The sequence below is a fragment of the Chlorocebus sabaeus genome, chromosome 19, assembly GCF_047675955.1.
Source record: "Chlorocebus sabaeus isolate Y175 chromosome 19, mChlSab1.0.hap1, whole genome shotgun sequence".
NCBI classification, from domain to species: domain Eukaryota; kingdom Metazoa; phylum Chordata; class Mammalia; order Primates; family Cercopithecidae; genus Chlorocebus; species Chlorocebus sabaeus.
The window spans coordinates 19,464,950-19,486,365 of NC_132922.1; the positions used below are offsets into that span (position 1 = coordinate 19,464,950).

At 48.2% G+C, this 21,416-nt stretch overlaps 1 long non-coding RNA gene and 1 pseudogene across 1 annotated transcript in view; both read right to left on the minus strand.

Moving 5' to 3' along the window:
* Positions 1–5,313: 5,313 nt before the first annotated feature.
* The window catches only part of LOC140709103 (uncharacterized), a 75,253-nt gene continuing 59,150 nt past the window's right edge, over positions 5,314–21,416 (minus strand). Inside the window, exon 3 of the long non-coding RNA XR_012089487.1 lies at positions 5,314–5,569. This is a non-coding gene — a long non-coding RNA (uncharacterized lncRNA). The remainder of the gene's footprint in view (positions 5,570–21,416) is intronic.
* LOC103223187 (uncharacterized) lies at positions 17,126–21,317 on the minus strand (annotated as a pseudogene).

Consider the following 21,416-nt stretch of genomic DNA (forward strand, 5'->3'; position numbering starts at 1 on the left):
AAAGCTACATACCTCCTGCACAATTTGTCCGTAAGGAAATTTCTTGTGAGCCTCAAGATCTTTACCTCCTGACTTTGGGCCTTTTTCAAGATAAATAAATCTGTTCTGTAATTCTTGCTGCTACACCTGGGGCAATTCCCTTTCCCTACATCTTTTTTTTTTTTTTTTTTTTTTGAGACGGAGTCTCGCTCTGTTGCCCAGGCTGGAGTGTAGTGGCGTGGTCTCAGCTCACTGCCAGCTCTGCCTCCTGCGTTCACGCCATTCTCCTGCCTCAGCCTTCTGAGCAGCTGGGACTACAGGCGCCCACCACCATGCCTGGCTAATTTTCTGTATTTTTAGTAGAGACGGGGTTTCACCGTGTTAGCCAGGATGGTCTCAATCTCCTGACCTCGTGACCCGCCCACCTCGGCCTCCCAAAGTGCTGGGATTACAGGTGTGAGCCACAGCGCCCGGCCCCTTTCCCTACATCTTTAGTTCAACAGAACTAAATCAGTTCTGTTGAATTTCACCTGGCAATGTAAAGAGATCGCTTATCTTCACAGGTACCAGACAGAAAGTCATCTATCCCTTTGCTCACCTGAGACAAATGCATATCTGATTGCTTCCTCTGCCTTATTGTTTATGTAAAAATGCAGATTCACTGAGCCAAACTAAATTGTGGATTCAGGGAAAAGCTGATCAAGGACTCAAAATAATGCAACCCTTTGGAGCCGGGCATGGTGGCTCACACCTGTAATCCCAGCACTTTGGGAGGCCAGTACAGGCAAATCACCTGAGGTCAGGAGTTCAAGACCATCCTGACCAACATGGAGAAACCGTGTCTCTACTAAAAATACAAAAAATTAGCCGGGCGTGGTGGCACGTGCCTGTAGTCCCAGCTACTTGGGAGGCTGAGGCAAGGGGATCGCTTGAACCCGGGAGGCAGAGGTGGTAGTGAGCAGAGATCGAGACACTGCACTCTAGCCTAGGTGACAGAGTGAAACTCCGTCTCAAAAAAGAAGGAATGCAACCCTTTGTCTCTCTTATCTACCTATGACCTGGAAGGCCCTCCTTCCAGTTGTCCTGCCTTTCCAGAATGAACCATGTACATATACACATATTGATTAATGTCTCATGTCTCCCTCAAATGTATAAAAGCAAACTGTGCCCCGACCACCTTGGGCACATGTCTTCAGGACCTCCTGAGGCTGTGTCATGGGCACGTCCTTAACCTTGGCAAAATGAACTTTCTAAATTGATTGAGATCTAAATCAGATACTTCTGAGTTCACAGGCTGGACTCTGGCTTCCCCCCTTTTTTTGTAGCGATGAGGGGCTCACTATGTTGCCCAGGTTGGTCTCAAACTCCTGGGCTCCCTCCTGGGCCTCCTACAGTGCTGGGACTGAGCTGCTGTGTCCAGCCTGGTTGCCCCTTTGCTGCGGTGCCTTCTTCAGCCCTGTAGTTCCCACTTGTGCCACACATCTCACCAAGTTACCCCGGCCCTTAGAAACACCTGAGTTTGATAGCCCTGACTTAGATCAATTCCCTTGCTTTACAGATGAGGAAACTGAATCCTGGAGAAAGGAGGGGACTTAACTAGGGTCACAAAGACTGGAGACTTTCTGGGCATGGTGGTTCACGCCTGTAATCCCCACATTTTGGGAGGATGAGGCAAGGAGAATTGTTTGAGACCAGGAGTTCAAGACCAATCTGGGCAATATGGTGAAGACCCTTTCTCTACAAAAAATAGAAATAAAAAATAAAAAATACAGTCAGGCATGGTGGCTCATGCCTATAACCCCAGCACTTTGGGAGGCTGAAGCAAGGAGATCACTTGAGACCAGGAGTTTCAGATCAACCTGGCCAACATGGCGAAACCCCGTCTCCACTAAAAATACAAAAATTACCTGGGCATGGTGGTGTATGCCCGTAGTCCCAGCTACTCGGGAGGCTGAGGCATGGGACTCACTTGAGCCCAGGAGGCTGAGGCTCCAGCAAGCTGAGATTGCGCCATTGCACTCCAGCCTGGGCAACAGAGGGAGACTCCGTCTCAAAAATTAAAAAAAAAAAAAAAAATCAATGGTTAAAAGGTACAAAAAAAACAAGAGGAATAAGATCTATCTGATAACATAATAGGGTAACTATAGTCAATAATAACTTAATTGTACTTTTTTTTTTTTTTTTTTTGAGACGGAGTCTCGCTCTGTCACCCAGGCTGGAGTGCAGTGGCCGGATCTCAGCTCACTGCAAGCTCCGCCTCCCAGGTTCACGCCATTCTCCTGCCTCAGCCTCCTGAGTAGCTGGGACTACAGGCGCCCGCCACCTCGCCTGGCTAGTTTTTTGTATTTTTAGTAGAGACGGCGTTTCACCATGTTAGCCAGGATGGTCTCGATCTCCTGACCTCGTGATCCGCCCGTCTCGGCCTCCCAAAGTGCTGGGATTATAGGCTTGAGCCACCGCGCCCGGCCAATTGTACTTTTAAAAATAACTTAAAGAGCGTAACTGGATTGTTTGTATCCCAAAGGATAAATGCTTGAGGGCATGAGTACCCCATTCTTCATGATGTGCTTATTTCACATTGGATGCCTGTATCAAAACATCTCGTGTACCTGTAAATATATATACCTACTACGTACTACAATAATTTAAAAATAATGATAAATAAAAAACTCTTTGAGCTGGTAAGATGGGAAGAGCATAAGAAAACAAAAACCGAAGACTCCAGCTGTGTCCCAAGTCCCAGTCCTGCAGGTTTGTCTTGTTTTCTCTTTTTTTTTTTTTTTTCTGAGACAGAGTCTTACTCCCAAGCTGGAGTGCAGTGGCTCGATCTCGGCTCACTGCAACTTTTACCTCCCAGGTTCAAGCAATTCTCCTGCGTCAGCCTCCTACGTAGCTGGGATTATAGGCACGTGCCACCATGCCCGGCTAACTTTGGTAGTTTTAGTAGAGACGGGGTTTCACCATGTTGGCTAGAATGGTCTCCAACTCCTGGCCTCAAGTGATCCACCCGCCTCAGCCTCCCAAAGTGCTAGGATTACACACATGAGCCACCGCACCTGGACAGCCCTGTATTTCTTTTAGAGCACATGCCAGGAACCAGAAAACTAGGAATCCTTGTTCCTGATGTGAAGGTTGAGAGCCTACTATATGCAAAGTGCCTCATACAGCACTTCAGATTGGGCTGGTGCCTCTAGAATCTTTTGTAACCCATCACTTCCTCCCCACCCTCACCCCAAGGGACTGTAACACACACACAGGTTTGGGAATCACCTGGCATTGAATATGTTACATTCTCACCCAGAAAGATCCAGCTGTCAGCAAAGAAATACCCCAGGGCCTTTCTTCTTCACCAGTCAGAATTTTGTTGTGGCATCCTGTAGGAAGCCTGCCCCCCAAGCCCCAGGCTAGGTCCTATTATATTTAAAATGACTTCTATAATTCCTGTGCTTCCTTCATCACAGCATTTAACACTGAATCGCAAACAACAATAACAAATAGCTGTCACTGATTAAGCATTTACGATGTGCATAATAATATTCTTATTCATTTCTGTAAGAACCCTTTAGGCACCAGGCTTGGTGGAGGGCTCATGCTTGTAATCCTAACATTTTGAGAAGCCTAGGCAGGAGGATCAATTGAGCCTAAGAATTTGAAACCAGCCTGGGCAACATAGTGAAACTCCATCTCTACAAAAAAAAAAAAATTAGCTGGGTATAGAGGCACATGCCTATGGTCCCAGTTACTTGGGAGGCTCAGGCGGAGAATTGCTTGAGCCAAGGAAGATGAGGCTGCAGCGAGCTGTGATCATGCCATTGCACTCCAGCCTGGGTGACACAGCGAGACCCTCCCTCAAATAAAGAACCTCTTAGGTTCTGGGCTGTTAAGTAAATTTGCCCCAAATTACAAAGCTGGAAGTGGGTTCAGACCCAAGCTCCACCTCAGTTGATAGAATTTGATTTTCAGGCCAGACTGGGTGGCTCGTGCCTGTAATTTCCCACACTTTGGGAGGCTGAGCTGTGCAGATCACTTGAGGTCAGGAGTTCAAGACTAGCCTGGACAACATGGCAAAACCACGTCTCTACTAAAAATGAAAACTCAGCCAGGAATGATGGTGTATGCCTGAAATCCCAGCAACTTAGGAGGCTGAGGCACAAGAACTGCTTGAACCTGGGAGGCAGAGGTTGCAGTGAGACAAGATCGCTCCATAGCACTCCAGCCTGGGCGACAGAGCGACACTCTGCCAGAAATAAAGAAAGGAAGGAAGGAAGGGAAGGAAGGAAGGAAGGAAGGAAGGAAGGAAGGGAGGGAGGGAGGAAGGAAGGAAGGAAGGAAGGAAGGAAAAGAAAATCAAAAAATAAAAATAAAAGAAAGAAAAATAAAAGAAATTGATTTTCAGAGACTAGTGAGGCCCCAAACCTTGAGGATACAAGCTGACTCTGTCACCTTGACTCTCCAAGTTCTTCGCATGAATCTTGCAAAGTCAGGTCCACACAGGAAGGAGCTGGGGAGTCAACCTAGGAGGGAATCTCAAGGGGCTTGGAAGTGTTTTTGTGAATGTGGACTGTGGATTGTAACCTTCTGCTTGTGTCTCCACCTACCCCTCACCCTAGCCTGGACCTGAGACAGATGATAATAAAACACTCCAAATTCCTGAGCTGGAATGGACCTGAGGCTCATTTAGCTAATAATTCTTTTTTTTTTTTTTTTCACTCTGTCACCCAGGCTGGAATGCAGTGCAGTGGTTCAAACACAGTACACTGCAGCCTCAACCTCTTGGGCTGAAGCCATTCTCCTGGCTCAGCCTTTCGAGTAGCTGGCACCACAAGCTCATGCCTCCCTGCCTGGCTAATTAACAAAAAAAATTTTTTGTAGACACATGGTCTTGCCATATTGCCCAGGCTGATCTTGAACCACATCTGGCTAATTTTTTTGTGTTTTTAGTAGAGACAGGGTTTCACCGGGTTAGCCAGGATGGTCTCTATCTTCTGACCTTGTGATCCGCCCGCCTTGGCCTCCCAAAGTGCTGGGATTACAGGCATGAGCCACCGCGTCCGGCCCCAATTCTTCCTTTTATTCATTTATTTGAAACAGTCTTTGTCTGTCGCCCAGGCTGGAATGCAGTGGCGCAATCTCAGCTCACTGCAACCTCTGCCTCCCGGATTCAAGCAATTCTTGTGCCTCAGCCTCCCGAGTAGCTGGGACTACAGGCGTGCACCATCACACCCAGCTAATTTTTTTTTTCAGTAGAGGCTGGGTTTTGTCATGTTGACCAGGCTGGTCTCGATCTCGTAGCCTCAAGTGATCTGCCTGCCTCGGCCTCCCAAAGTGTTGGGATTACAGGCGTAAGCCTCCATGGCTGGTTCATAATTCTTGTTTTAAATCTAAATTTTGAACTTCGGAATACTGTTGTTTTAAGTTCGTTTCCCCCACCAATCTACTTACCTCCCACGTCCAGTAGAAAACTCCTCCCAAAAGTACCAGTCGTCCCACAAGCTGTCTTTCTCCATTTCTAGTCCAGCATATGAAATCAGATGATCATATTAAAGCTTCTGGTATGTATGATGTGCAAAGACGTTCTTCTCAGTGCTGACTATAATAGCAAAGAAAATGAAAAAGGACACAACCTAAATGTTCCACAGGATAAACTGGTTAGAGAATCAAGATCAAGATACAACCAATCATCCAGTTTGGAAGCTTTGCAGCCTGTGAAAATAATATTTCTTTAATATTTACTTATTTTATTTTTAATTTTTATTAAAATTTTTTCTGAGACGCAGTTTTGCTCTTGTTGCCTAGGCTGGTGTGCAATGGCGTGATCTTGGCTTCTTGGCTCACCGCAACCTCCGCCTCCCGGGTTCAAGTGATTCTCCTGCCTCAGCCCCCTGAGTATCTGGGATTACAGGCATGCACCACCACACCCGGCTAATTTGTATATTATATATATAGATAGATATGGAGTCTTGTCACTCTGTCGCCCAGGCTGTAGCGCAATAGTGCGCTCTCGGCTCACTGCAACCTCTGCTTCCCGGGTTCAAGCGATTCTCCTCCCTCAGCCTTCCCGATAGGCTGGGATTACAGGTCTGCGCCACCACGCCTGGCTAATTTTGTATTTTTAGTAGAGACAGGGTTTCTCCATGTTGGTCAGGCTGGTCTCGAACTCCTGACCTCTGGTGATCTGCCCACCTTAGCCTCCCAAAGTGCTGGGATTACAGGCGTGAGCCACTGCGCCCAGCGAGAGCTACCATTTTTGAACCAGCTTATTGATAAGGACACCGAGACTCAGAGAAGGGTAATTCTCTGGAAAGTCTGAGATAGAGACCCAGCATGGACATCCATGGGAGGTCATTGATATAGTTTGGATATTTGTTTTTACCCAAATCTCAGGTTGAATTGTAATCCCCAGTGTTGGAGGTGGGGCCTGGTGGGAGGTGTTTTGATCATGGGGGCAGATCTCTCATGAATGGCTTGGACCATCTCCTTGGTGATAAGCAAAATCTGAATTCTTGAGAGAGAGAGATCTGGTCGTTTCAGTGGGTGCGGCAGGGTGTGGTGGCTCACACCTGTAGTCCCAGCACTTTGGGAGGCCGATTCGGGCAGATCGCTTCAGCCTAGGAGTTTGAGAGTTTACCAGCCTGGACAACATGGTAAAACCCCTCTACAAAAAGTAGAAAAGTTAGCCAGGTATGGTGGCTGACGCCTCTGGTCCCAGTCACTCTGGAGGCTGAGGAGGGAGGATTGCTTGAACCAAGGAGGTACAAGCTGTAGTGAGACGTGATGGCACCACTGCACTCCAGCCTGGGTGACAGAGCAAGACCCTGTCTTTAAAAAAAAGTGGGCCAGGCGCGGTGGCTCAAGCCTGTAATCCCAGCACTTTGGGAGGCCGAGACAGACGGATCACGAGGTCAGGAGATCGAGACCATCCTGGCTAACAGGGTGAAACCCCGTCTCTACTAAAAAATACAAAAAAAAAGACTAGCGGGGCGAGGTGGCGGGCGCCTGTAGTCCCAGCTACTCCGGAGGCTGAGGCAGGAGAATGGTGTAAACCCGGGAGGCGGAGCTTGAAGTGAACCGAGATCCAGCCACTGCACTCCAGCCTGGACGACAGAGCGAGACTCCGTCTCAAAAATAAATAAATAAAAGTGAAAATAGGCTGGGCTTGTGCTTGAAAATAGATTTAGGAATTTAAGTACCTTTAGACTTTTAGACTTAAAGAACTTAGAAATTCTTAGACTTAAAAACAAATAGGCTTAGAAACTTAGAAGCTTAGAAAAACAACCGCCCTAAAAAATAGCATCCACCCAATGACCAGGTGGTCATCTAGAGCATCCACCCGATGACCAGATGGCCATCTCAAGCACCCGCCCGATGCCCTGTGGCTATCTAAGATACCCACCCCAAATTCCTGGAACCCAAACAGAAAAGCAAGTCCAGGAAACATCCCGCGCGGATTCAAACTGGGTTCAAACTGACCAATCAGAGTAAAACGCTTTAGCCTGCTCCAATCCCCTTGCGCCTCAAGCTTTGTAAACATCTTTGTAGTTCTTGACTACAAAAACTGTGTGTAACAAGCATTCGGGGTCCTGTGGCCAACTTCGGACATAGGACCCTAGCGCGCTAGTAATAAATCTCTCCGCTGTGACTTCCGTGTCGAGTGGTCTCTCGCGGCGACCCCTGCCCAGGAAGGAATCTAAAAACTAGGTTCCTACATGCTCATGCTCACGACCGTAATCCCAGCGCTTTGGGAGGCGGAGGCAGGCAGATCACCTGAGCTTAGGAGTTGGAGACTAGCCTGGCCAACATCGTGAAACCCTGTGTCTATTAAAAATACAAAAATTAAGCAGGCGTGGTAGTGCACACTTGTAGTCCCAGCTACTCAGGAGGCTGAGGAGGGCGGATCGCTTGAACCCCAGAGGCAGAGAATGCTGTGAGCTGAGATTGCACCACTACACTCCAGCCTGGTTGGCACAGCAAGACCCTGTCTCAAAAAATAATAAAAATAAAAATAGCTGGGTACAGTGGCTCATGCCTGTAATCCCAGCACTTTGACAGGCTGAGGTGGGTGGATCACCTGAGGTCAGGAGTTCGAGACCAGCCTGTCCAACCAGTGAAATCCCATCTCTACTAAAATTACAAAAATTAACAGGCACCTGTAATCCCAGCTACTTGGGAGGCTGAGACAGGAGAATCACTTGAACCTGGGAGGCAAAGGATGAAGGGAGCTGAGATAGCATCACTGCACTCCAGCCTGGGCAACAGAGTGAGACTCCATCTTAAAAAAGAAAAAGAAAAAGAAAAACAAATTAGCTGGACATGGTGGCATGTGCCTGTAGTCCCAGCTACTCAGGAGGCTGAGGGCAGGAGAATTGCTTGAACCCGGGAAGCAGAGGTTGCAGGGAGCTGAGATCGTGCCACTGCAGTCCAGCCTGGGTGAAAGAGCGAGACTCTGTCTCAAAAAATAAAAAATAAAAAATAAAAATGTTAAATAGAATAAAAAATAAATAATAAAAGTGTGTGGCACCTACTCTCACTCTCACTTGCTTCTGTTTTCACCATGTGACTTGCCTGATCCCCCTTTGCTTTAGTCTTCACCAGAAACTGGGCAGATGCCAGCATCATGCTTCTAGAGGGCCTGCATAACTGTGAGTCAATTAAACCTCTTTTCTTTTTCTTTTTTTTTCTTTGAGACAGAGTCTCACTCTGTCACCCAGCCTGGAATACAGTGATGCGATCTTGGCTCACTGCAACCTCCACCTCCCAGGTTCAAGTGATTCTCCTGCCTTAACCTCCCGAGTAGCTGAGACTACAGGTGCCCGCCACCATGCCCAGTTAATTTTTTGTATTTTTAGTAGAGATGGGGTTTCACCATGTTGGCCAGGCTGGTCTTGAACTCCTGACCTCAGGTGATCCACCCACTTCGACCTCTCAAAATGCTGGGATTACAGGCATGAGCCGCTGTGCCCAGCCTCTTTTTTTCTTTTTTTGAGACAGAGTTTTGCTTTTGTCTCCCTGGCTGGAGTGCAATTTTGGCTCACTTCAACCTCCGACTCCTGGATTCAAGCAATTTTCCTGCCTCAGCCTCCCGAGTAGCTGGTATTGCAGGCACGCGTCACCTCACCCAGCTAATTTTTGTAATTTTAGTAGAGATGGGGTTTCACCATGTTGGTCAGGCTGGTCTTGAACTCCTGACCTCAGGTGATCCTCCAGCCTCAGCCTCCCAAAGTGCTGGGATTACAGATGTGAGCCACCAGGTCCGGCCTAAACCTTTTTCTTTATAAATTACCCAGTGCCAGGTATTTCTTTGTAGCAATGCATGAACAACCTAATGTAGTCATCCTTGCCCACATCTTGTAGTCTTTCTATTCAGGTCACTTCAGTTCAACAAACATGAAATATATTGAGTACCTACAGGCTCTGTGTCCTGTGTTGAGGGCTAGAGAACAGAAGTGACCTAGGGGCCACTCTGGCTTCTCACAGTCCGATTATGCTGACACAGCGTGCTCAAAGGAAACTGGTTGTTGAATCAAATGTCACTCAGGAATCTCACCTAAGAGCTTAACTCACGCAAGCACTATAACCTTTTTTTTTTCTTTTTCTTTTTCTTTTTTTTTTGAGACTGAGTCTCACTGTGTCACCCAGGCTGGAGTGCAGTGGTGTGATCTTGGCTCACTGCAAGCTCCGCCTCCCGGGTTCACGCCATTCTCCTGCCTCAGCCTCCCGAGTAGCTGGAATTACAGGTGCTCGGCACCACGCCCGGCTAATTTTTGTATTTTTAGTAGAGACAGGGTTTCGCCATGTTGGCCAGGCTGGTTTCAAACTCCTGACCTCAAGTGATCCACCCACTTCGGCCTCCTAAAGTGCCGGGATTACAGGTGTGAGTCACCATGCCCAGCTAAGCACCATAACCTTTCTTCATGCAAGCAACCCTTACAATTGAACATTTAGATGGTTTCCAGTTTTCATTATTAAAAACACTGCTCTGGCAAATCTACATCTTGGAGCACAGCTGTACTTATCAGATTCCTACAAATGAAATTACTGTGTCAAAGGGTAAGTGTATTTCCAAGGCTTTTTTTTTTTTTTTTGAGATGGAGTCTCGCTCTGTCGCCCAGGCTGGAGTGCAGTGGCGCGATCTTGGCTCACTGCAAGCTCCGCCTCTCGAGTTCACGCCATTCTCCCGCCTCAGCCTCCCGAGCAGCTGGGATTACAGGTGCTCACCACGCCCGGCTAATTTTTTGTATTTTCGGTAGAGATGGGGTTTCACCGTGTTAGCCAGGATGGTCTCGATCTCCTGACCTCGTGATCCGCCCGCCTCAGCCTCCCAAAGTGCTGGGATTACAGGCGTGAGCCACCGCGCCTGGCCCCAAGTCTCTTAAAACATATATTCAAATCACTTTCTAGAAAATTGTACTAATTCAGCCTCCCAGCAGCAGTGTATGAAAACACTAGGTCCTTCCCATGTTAGGTTAACTCTAAAGGTAGTTAGCGAAACATCTGACAATTTGAGAGCTAAAAATGATTTTTTCATTTATTCATTCAAGAAGTATTTATGAGTGTCTTGTTTGTGCCATGCACTGTGCTGGGCAATGGAAATGCTATGGGGACAAGATATTTGGGGTCCCTGTCATCAGAGCCTCTGTCTAATGAAAAAGAAGGCAATTTAAGAGGTAACTATTGGCCAGGCATGGTGGCTCACACCTGTAATCCCAGCACTTTGAGAGGCTGAGACAGGCAGATCACTTGAGGTAAGTAGTTCAAGACCAACATGATGAAAGCCTGTCTCTACTAAAAATACAAAATTAGCCAGGCATGGTGGCACGGGCCTGTAGTCCCAACTCCTTGGGAGGCTGAGGCATGAGATTCGTTTGAACCCCGCTGGGAGGCGGAGGTTACAATGAACCAAGATTGCACTACTGCACTCCAACCTGGGTAACAGAGTGAGACTCCATTTCCAAAAAAAAAAAAAAAAAGGTAACTATTACTTTGAGGAATATAACAATGTGAGAACGGACTAATACAGTCATCCTTGCTCAGCTCTTGGAGTCTCTCCATTCAGGTCACATCAGTTAAACAAACATGAAATGTACTGAGTACCTACAGTGTGGGGCTCTGTGTCGTATGCCAAGGGCTGGAGAGCAGGAGTGACCTAGGGATCACTTGTGAAGGGCAAAAGGTAGTAGGGTACTATTGGAAAAGTAACAAAAGGACTTAGCTACTTAGGGTATCTGGGACAGCATCTCTCTGGAAGAGCATTTAAGCAGGGATCAGGCAGGACGAAGTGGCTCATGCCTGTAATCCCAACACTTCAGGAGGCCAAGGCGGGTGGATCACTTGAGATCAGGAGTTTGAGACCAGCCTGGCCAATATGGTGAAACCTTATCTCTACTAAATGTACAAAAATCAGCTGGATGTGGTGGTGGATGACTGTAGTCCCACCTACTTTGAGATTCTGTCTCAAAAAATAATGATAATAATAAAAAGGGATCAATTAGCAAATTATAGGCCACTTGTGTTTCCTCTTTTGTGCGTTGCCTGCATGCGTCCTTTGCTCATTTTTTTCTCTGTTGCCCAGGTTGGAGTGCAGTGGCACCATCTTGATTCACTGCAAGCTCCACCTCCCAGGTTCACGCCTTTCTCCTGCCTCAGCCTCCCGAGTAGCTGGGACTACAGGTGCCCGCCACCACACCTGGCTAATTTTTTTTTGTATTTTTAGTAGAGACGGGGTTTCACCGTGTCAGCCAGGATAGTTTTGATCTCCTGACCTTGTGATCCGCGCGTTTCCGCCTCCCAAAGTGCTGGGATTACAGGCATGAGCCACCATGCCTGGCTTCATTTTTTTCTTTTAAGGTGTTCTTTATCTTAACTGAGGTAAAATTTACATAACGACAACATCACTCTTTTAAAGCATACAGTTCAGTGGCATATAGTGTATTTACAGTGTTGTGCAGTTCCTTTATCAGATTGACTAAATTGTTTTGAAAAATTTCAAATTCACAAAATGCTTAAAAATGTTTAATTAGGCCAACCGTGGTGGCTCATACCTGTAATCTCAACACTTTGGGAAGCCAAGCGGGCAGATCACGAGGTCAAGAGATTGAGACCATCCAGGCCAACATGGTGAAACCCTGTCTCTACTAAAAATACAAAAATTAGCAGGACGTGGTGGCACACGCCTGTAGTCCCAGATACTCGGGAGGCTGAGGCAGGAGAATTGCTTGAACCCAGGAGGCAGAGGTTGCAGTGAGCTTAGATTGCTATGATCTTGAGTCTTACTATGTCGCCCAGGCTAGAGTGCAGTGGTGCAAACTCAGCTCACTGCAACCTCCCCCTCCTGGGTTCAAGAGATTCTCCTGCCTCAGCCTCCCGAGTAGCTGGGATAACTGGTGCCTGGCACCATTCTCAGCTAATTTTTGTATTTTTAGTACAGGTGGGGTTTCACCATGTTGGCCAGGCTGGTCTCAAACTCGACCTCAGGTGATCCACCTGCCTTGGCCTCCCAAAGTTCTGGGATTACAGACGTGACCCACCACACCTGGCCTTAGCCAGTCTTTCCTTTTCTCTCTCTCCCTCTCTTTCTCACTCTCTCTTTCTTTCTTTCTCTCTTAGCTGTACATTGCGGAACAGGGCTAACTCCTAGGCAGTAGTCAGTCCCAATCTTTCTGTTTCTTTTTCTTGTTGCTTTGTAATATCTTTTTGTATTTTGTCTATTTCATCAACCATTTCTTCCTAGACTGTAAATTGTCTTTGGACCTTGCCTAACATTTGCCATAAAGAAGCTTTGTCAATTTTTAGTCATTCTTTGAGGATTTTAAACGTCGACTGCTAAGTAAACCAGGAATAGAACAAACATGGGTGAGCTACAAAGCATAACAAAGTCTTACACAGTCCTTATCATTATGGTCCCTGGTCTCTTGCAAATGTGCTTCGAATCCCAGCTTGGGCTCTTTCTGTCTGATCATATGCATTTTTTTTTTTTTTTAAGAGATGGGGATCTAGCTCTGTTGCCCAGGCTGGCACGATCATAGCTCACTGCAATGTTAAAATCCTACTCTCAAGTGATCCTCCCACCTCGGCCTCCCGAGTAGCTGGGATTATAGGTCAAGTTGCTGTGCCTGACTGTAGGGAAATTTCTTCATCTCACCAGGCTCCAGTCTTTCAGTCTATAAAGTGGGGATAACAGGGCTAGGCGCAATGGCTCACACCTGTAATCCCAGCACTTTGGGAGGCTGAGGCAGGCAGATCACCTAAGATCGGGAGTTTGAGACCAGCCTGACCAACATGGAGAAACCCCATCTCTACCAGAAATACAAAATTAGCCAGGCGTGGTGGCGCATGCCTGTAATCCCAGCCACTCATGAGGCTGAGGCAGGAGAATTGCTTGAACCTGGGAGACGGAGGTTGCAGTGAGCCAAGATTGCACCATGGTCAGCCTGGGCAACAAGAGCAAAACTCTGTGTCGGGAAAAAAAAAAAAAAAAAAAGTGAGAATAACAGAATTTGCTTACAGAATTTGGGGAAATGTGTAGTTCTGGCCTTGACTGAAGACCTCTACCTGTCTCTGCAGTAGGTTCATAAATCAAATCAGAGCAGACAATTGGTGTCTTTAAAAAACTGTATTTATCAAGGTCTCTTCTAACTAAGGGTTCAAGGCAGAAATGAAGATTTATTGAGTATTGGCCAGGCGCGGTGGCTCATGCTTGTAATCCCAACATTTTGGGAGGCCAAGGCGGGTGGATGACTTGAGGTCAGGAGTTCGAGACTGGCCTAGTTAACATGGCGAAACCTTGTCTCTAGCTAAAAAAAAAAAAAAAAAAAAAAAAATTAGCCAGACGGGGTGGCATGCACCTGTAATCCCAGCTACTCAGGAGGCTGAGACACCAGAATTGCTGCAACCCAGGAGGCGGAGGTTGCAGTGAGCCGAGATGGCACCACTGCACTCCAGCCTGAGCAACAGAGTGAGACTCTATCTCAACAAACAAACAAACAAAAAGATTTATTGGAGTATTTAGGTGCCAAGTAAGGCACACTGGATCATGTCCATAGTTAACTCGTGGAAACAGTTCAGCTTGCGCATTATCTCAATTTTGTGCGTAGTAATTGTGCTAAAGGAATAGTTTTGTGGTCTCTAAGCCGAAATGTCTGACCGCCAAGTGTCCACGGCGCACCTCCATCAGGAAGACCTTCAGGCACTTCTGGACATTACCTCTTTCTCTGTAACGTGTAGCTGATTTTCTCCAGTTAGACAGTCGGCTTTCACGTGTATGTGTTTGTGTGTGACCATATTTCCTGCCCCCATGTCACCAGCGATACCTTGACTCTCTCTCCTTCAGGTAATCAGGCACAAAAAAGAAAACCCTGGGGGGTGGGCGTGGTGGTTCACGCCTGTAATCCTAGCACTTTGGGAGGCTGAGGTGGGGGGATCACTTGAGGTCAAGAGTTCCAGACCAGCCTGGCCAACATGGTGAAATATACTCTACTAAATATACAAAAATTAGCCGGGCGTGGTGGCCCACGCCTGTAATCCCAGCTACTCTGGAGGCTGAGGCAGGAGAATTGCTTGAACATGGGAGGCAGAGGTTGCAGTGAGCTGAGATCACACCACTGCACTCCAGCCTGGGCAACGAGAACTAAACTCTGTTTCAAAAAAAAAAAACAAAAAACAAAAAAACAAATCCTCCCAGGTTAAAGTATAGAAATACAAACAATTACATATGAGGACTTTTTTTTTCCTTTTTGTGCCTGATTAATGAAAAGAGTGTTAAAGTCTCTGCTACTGACGCAGAGGCAGGAAATATGGCTGATGATAAACCACGGCCCACTGGGTCCCTGTCGGGTCCTGAAGACCACGGCACGGAGGGGCTGAGATAACTTGGATGGAGCAGGGAGGCAGGAACTGCTGAGCCTTTGCCTCCTGCAAGATCCTTGTGTAGCTGAAGGAACTAGGCCTCCGTGTCAGGTGGAGGATTTGCCCACTTCTCCCAGTCATGAAGGAAACCCAATTGCTGAGAAAGAAAAGAGGTCCAAGGTGCTGGGGAAAGAACCTGGCTGTTGGAATCAGGGAGACCTGCGCTCAGTTTGGACCACACCCTTCACGAGTGCAGGCTTGGATGAACCCCCTAACTTTCCAGTTGGCTCACCTACAAACAGGGGGCAATGGCCGGGTATAGTGGCTCACATCTGTAATTCCAGCCCTGTGGGAGGCTGAGGCATGAGGATTGCTTGAGGCCAGGAGTTTGAAACCAGCCTGGGCAACACAGTGAGACTCTATCTCTACAAACATTTGTAAAAATGTTCTGGGCGTGGTGGCATACCGCAGAGTCCCAGCTACTCTAGAGGTGGAGGCAGGAGGATTACTTGAGTCCAAGGCATTCCAGACTGCAGTGAGCTATGGTGACAGTACATGCCAACCCTAGTGACAGAGACCCTATCTCTGAAAAAACAAAAGACAGGGGCAATGATCCTACCCTCAGAGAAAGGCTGTGGGGGTTAAATGAACCTCTGGCACTGTTCTCCCAAAGCCAAACTATCAGCAAGGGCAGACCTTGAACTTGAATTTGTGTCTGTCTGGCTCCAAACCAACTCCGTTCATGCTTGAAGTTTCATGATTGTTCAAGGAATGGTCTTGTTGCTATTGTTATTGAGAAGCCCAACAGCCCAACATTGAAGAGAGCAAAGGAGGTGTGTTGGCTTCACATGCATTCTAAGCAAGACTGATAAAGGCTAAAGGCAAGTGGGGCAGAAACTAGGGTGCCTCATTCCTGTGTTTCCCTCCATCGCCTCCTCCCATCAGGTCCTCAATAAAGCCTGGCAGCCTGGATTTGTGCTGAAAGCCCTTGGAGCAGGCAGAGGTACCCACACAGCCCTGCTATTCAGCATGCTTTGGGCCTTCCTCTCCCTTCCCTATCTGTTCTTTCCTCAGTTTCCACGGCAGGAAAATGAGAATCATCAGAGTAAGTGCCTCATAGGGTTGTTGTGAGGATTCCAGAGGGTAAACCAAGGAGTGGTCTCAACACCATGGCTGGCACAGTTAGTGCCTAACAAATTTGTTATTGTTATTATTTTGAGACAGAGTCTTGCTCTGTTGCCCAGGCTGGAGTGCAGTGGCATGATCTCCTCTCACTGCAACCTCCGCCTCCTGGGTTCAAGCGATTCTCCTGCCTCAGTCTCCCGAGTAGCTGGGATTACAGGTGTGTGCCACCACGCCTGGCTAATTTTTGTATTTTTAGTAAACACAGGGTTTCACCATGTTGGTCAGACTGGTCTCGAACTCCTGACCTTGTGATCCACCCATCTCAGCCTTCCAAAGTGCTGGGATTACAGGCGTGAGCCACTGCGCCCTATTATTATTATTTGTTGTTGTTTTTGAGATGGAGTCTTGCTCTTGTTGCCCAGGCTGGAGTACAGTAGCATGATCTCAGGTCACTGGAACGTCTGCCTCCAGGGTTCAAGTGATTCTCCTGTCTCAGCCTCCTGAGTAGCTGGGATTATAGGCACGTGCTACCATGCCCAGCTAATTTTTTGTATTTTTAGTGGAGACGGGGTTTCATCATATTGGCCAGGATGGTCTCTGACCTCAGGTGATCCACCTGCCTCAGCCTCCCAAAGTGCAGGGATTACAGGTGTGAGCCACCTGGCCAAATTTGTTATTATTATTAATGCCATGTCCCTGCCCTTAGGGAACTGTGAAACGTGTTGGGACAAAGAATACTTTTTTGTCAGATGTGGTGGCTCAAGCACTTTGGGAGGCCGAGGTGGGTGGATCACTTGAGGTCAGGAGTTTGAGGCCAGCCTGACCAACATAGTGAAACCCTGTCTCTACTAAAAAATACAAAATTAGCTGGGCTTGGTGGTGTATGCCTGTAATCTCAGCTACTTGGGAGGCTGAGGCAGGAGAATCGCTTGAACCTGGGAGGCAGATGTTGCAGTGAGCCGAGATCGTGCCACTGCACTCCAGCCTGGGCAACAAGAGCAAAACTCCGTATCAAAAAACAAAAAACAAACAAAATCTTTTTAATGACATAATTTTATAAAGCAGTATGTAAAATAAGACCCAATAATTAAAAAACAAAACAGAAAACAAAAACAAAAAAACCCCAGAAATATACATATGTATAAAAAGACCAGAAGGAAATGTTGGCAGCACTTGACTCTTGGTGGTGAAATTACAGATCTTTATTTAATTTTTCTTCTTTGTGCTTTTGTGTATTTCCTACATTTTCCACAATGCACATAACAGTTTTACAATCAGGGAAAAACAATAACAACAAAAAATGCAACGTAAATCCTGAGAGGAGCTATCACCTGCATTTGGGCTCTTGGGGGGATGGTCCAGGGGAAGTGGATTTAGCACAGCCTGGAAGATTGGGAGAATGTAAACTAGGGAGGGGAGCCAGGTGAAGCCTCCTTGTTCCTTGGTTTTTGTCTGTCTCCTCTAGACTACGGGTTCCTTGAGGGCAGGATCTGTGGTCTGGCTTGTTCACTGCTGTATCCCTAGCATCTTACAAAACAAAAGCCTGGTGCTTAGTAGGTAATCAATAAATACAAATCTAGTAAATGAATACATGACCTTGACAGCTCTGCTTAGCCTAGGAGACAAGGATGTTCTCAGTTCGCTGTCCAGCTGGTCTGCTGCCAAAACTGAGGTGCACGGTTTCCATGGCAACAGAAGAGGGCCCGACAGGCCAGCAGCAGGAGGCAGATGCAGGGATTGTGAGCTCTGCATGTTTTCAAGGTGTGGCCTAGAAATCGGGAACATGGCAGTAGGTTCTTTCAACAGATGTTGAGAGAAAAAAAGCTTCATAAATACGGCTCAGTTGTTCACCAGGCAGGTTTGTCAAGTCAATCAGTGAAAAACTCGGGCAAGTAGTCGAGGTCTTTAAAGGTGACATGGGAGGCTCTTAGTATTTGAAAGGCTAGGAACTCAGGAAAGTTTGGTTTTAGTCTAAACTCTGACTAAGGGTGTGACCTTGGGCAAATTACTTAACCTCTCTGGGCCTCATTCATAAAATGAGGTTTGACCGGCACTAAAATTATTTATAAAAAGACATGTGTGGTAGGAATGTAAAATGGTGGTCACTGTGGAAGAGTCTGGTGGTTCCTCAGTAAGTTATACATAGGATTACCCAGCAATTCCACTCCTAGGTATATACCCAAGAGAACTGAAGATAGGCACTCAAATAAATACTTGTGCACAAATGTTCATAGTTGCACTATCCATAATAACTAAAAGGCATCAATGGATGAATGGATAAAGGCAGTATATCCACACAATGGCGTATCATTCAGCCAGTCATAAAAAGGAATGAAGTATTTATACATAATACAACATGAATGAACCTTGAAAACATTACGTTAACTGAAAGAAGCCAGACCCAAAAGGTCACATACAGTATTGTATAATTCCATCTAAATAAAATATCCAGGCGGGGCATGGTGGCTTCTGTGTATAATCCCAGCACTTTGGGAGGCTGAGGTGGGCAAATCACCTGAGGTCAGGAGTTCAAGACTAGTCTGGCCAACATGGCAAAACCCCGTTGCTACTGAAAATACAAAAATTAGCTGGGCATGGTGGCGTGAGTCTGTAATCCCAGCTACCTGGGAGACTGAGGCAGGAGAATCGCTTGAACCCAGGAGGCAGAGGTTGTAGCGAGCCGAGATTGCACCACTGCACTCCAGCCTGGGTGACCGAGTGAGACTTCATCTCAAAAAGATAAAAAATAAATAAATAAATAAATAAATAAAATATCCAGAATAGGTAAATCCATAGAGACAGAATGCAGATTGGTGGTTGCCAGGGGATGGAGGGAGAAGGGAATGGAAAGTGACTTATTAATGTGTATGGAGTTTTCTTTTGGGATGATAAAAATGTTTTGCAACTCGACACAGGTGCTGGTTGCACAACATTGTAAATCTACTAGGTGCTAGTCAATTATACACTTTAAAATTGTTAATTTTATGTCATGTAAATGTTACATCAAAAAAAAAAAGACATGTTCTGCAAGCATGCCTTTTCACCTGAAGTTACATAATGGATCCCTGGGAGCCTGAGAGATGGGCAAGACTGAGAGTAATGGATGAAGTGGAGAGGTTACTCCCACCCCCACAATCACACTGCCAAGGCGACATTTGGATAAAAGCTCCCAGGTGGGATCAGAACGGCATCTGGACTGTCTCTGGCCACTTCCCCAAGGTAGGATCCTGGGCCACCCTGGCTCCTTGACCCTCAGGCTGCCTATCTGCAAAACAGGGCTGATGCATGTTCCCTGTTTTCCTTAGAGGACCATGGATGAGGGTCCTGAGAGCACCCTATGAACCCACCTTCACAGGGTGAACCCGTTGGATGGGGCCAGTCATGGCACCTTGTTTTCTAAGTATAGCAGGCAGAGAGTCAGTTCCTGGTTCAAGTGGAGCCATGGAAGGGTGACAGGTTTCAGAAGCCACTGGTGAGAAAGGGGTAGTTTTACCAGTTTGAATCCTGGTTCTATCACTATCTGTGTGGCCTTGGGCAGGTTACTCCTTACCCAGTTCCAATGGTAGAATGGGAATATCTACACCTACTATGGAGAGACGATGTGTGTATACACTGGACACTCAGAGCAAACCCTTCTTTATCTCTCTCTCTTTTTTTTTTTTTTTAAGGACAGTTTCGCTCTTGTTGCCCAGGCTGGAGTGCAATGGCGCGATCTCGGCTCGCTGCAACCTCCGCCTCCCGGGTTCAAGTGATTCTCCTGACTCAACCTTCCGAGTAGCTAGGATTATAGGCATGTGCCACCACGCCCGGCTGATTTATTGTTTTTAGTAGAGATGGGGTTTCTCCATGTTGGTCAGACTGGTCTCGAACTCCCGACCTCAGGTGCTCCGCCCACCGCAGCCTCCCAAAGTGCTGGGATTACAGGCGTGAGCCGCCGCGCCCGGACCCTTTCCCAGCAGCTCTCTCAAAAATAAAACGTGTCAGTTCCCAAAATCCGCCCAAGAAAGCTGTGGCTCAGAGAAGGAGTCACTAGCACAAGGTGACAGTGAGTCTGGGCTTAGGACACAAAACTCCTGGCTTCATGTCCAGGGAACTTTCTTCAAGCCTCTAAGGCTCATTCATTCTCTCCAACAGAGTTTGGCATATACTATGCCCTAGAGCGGAGGTGTGCAAGACAGGTGCTGCTGTTCCCGCGTACAGGTTAATAAACAGTCAGTTTAACTGAATCTCAGGGAGGCCAAGTGACTAAGCACCAGGACACAAAACCAGAAGGCAGATGTCTCGATTTTGAACTCGGATCAAACGCCAGGGCAACGCCCGGAAGCCTCAGGGCGCGCGTGGCTGGGCGCGAGCTCGGCGCGTAGCGGTGGGAATCCCAAGCGGAGTTGGAAGCCGGGCCCGTTCATTTGCATGCTAATACCCAGAATGCTTTTCCCCCGCACACCGCTTCTCTTAATGGAAGCGCTCAGTTTGGAACCGTGGAAAGTTTGGAACACATACTTCGCTCCCTCTTTGCAACTGTGGGAACTTCCCGCCCGCACACGCGGCGCCTGCTGCCTGGGGCTCTGCGCCAGGCGGCCGCCAGCGCTTCCTGGGAAGGCAAACCTTGGTGTACAACTCTAGCGCGGTAGCATCCCCGGGCGGGCCGGGGACAAAGCGCCGAGGCCTGGCGGCAGGGCCCATGACCAGAACACCCGGCGTCTCACAGGGCTGCGGGCGCTGGGGATGCTCCCGGCTTGGAGAGGCCCGAGAGTGTCCCCGACTCCTCCGGCACCCCCACTTCCCCGAGAACTGCTGGGGCTTCCGGGGGTCCCTGCCCCGTCCATCGCCCTCATATTGTCGCCTCCCAGAGCTGGTGACTTCACGCTCCCCGGGGACAAAGCTCCGCGTGCTGGGTTTGGGGGAGAAGCTGGACGCTGGCCTCATCTCCCCAGCTCTTCCGGGCGCGCAGCCCATCAGTTCGGTCCATGTACCGGGTGCAGAAGGAGCTCCGGAGGTTCGGCCTGTCTCCGGCCAGGACCCCGGGCCCTCTCTGGTGTTTGAAGCAGGGAGACGATCGCAGGCGACTTCTGGGGATTTCGCGCATGAAAGCGGGGCTCCGAAGGGTGGACGACGCCCGCTCGACCTGCGAGTGCGCATCGCAGGCTGGGGGGCCCGGATCCGCACCCCTCAGTTCCTGCCCCCCCAACCCTGCTAGCCGCCACTCTCAGCGGGCAGGGGAGGGGCAGTGGGAGCTGGTTTGCTGGCTCGGCGCTTCGTTTGCATTGGTCCGGGGGGGCTGAGACTGCAGCCCCCGGCCCCGCGGGCGGGGTGGGGAGGCGGAGGCCGGACGGGGGCTCAGGCTGCTCTAGCATTGGCGGATCTGGGGAATGGGGAGGGGGGGCAGGAAGCGGGGGGAGCAGAGCTGCGGGGGGGGGTGTATAAATAGGGAAGGGGGGACGTGCATCCTCAGCTTGGTGGGGGGGGGGCGC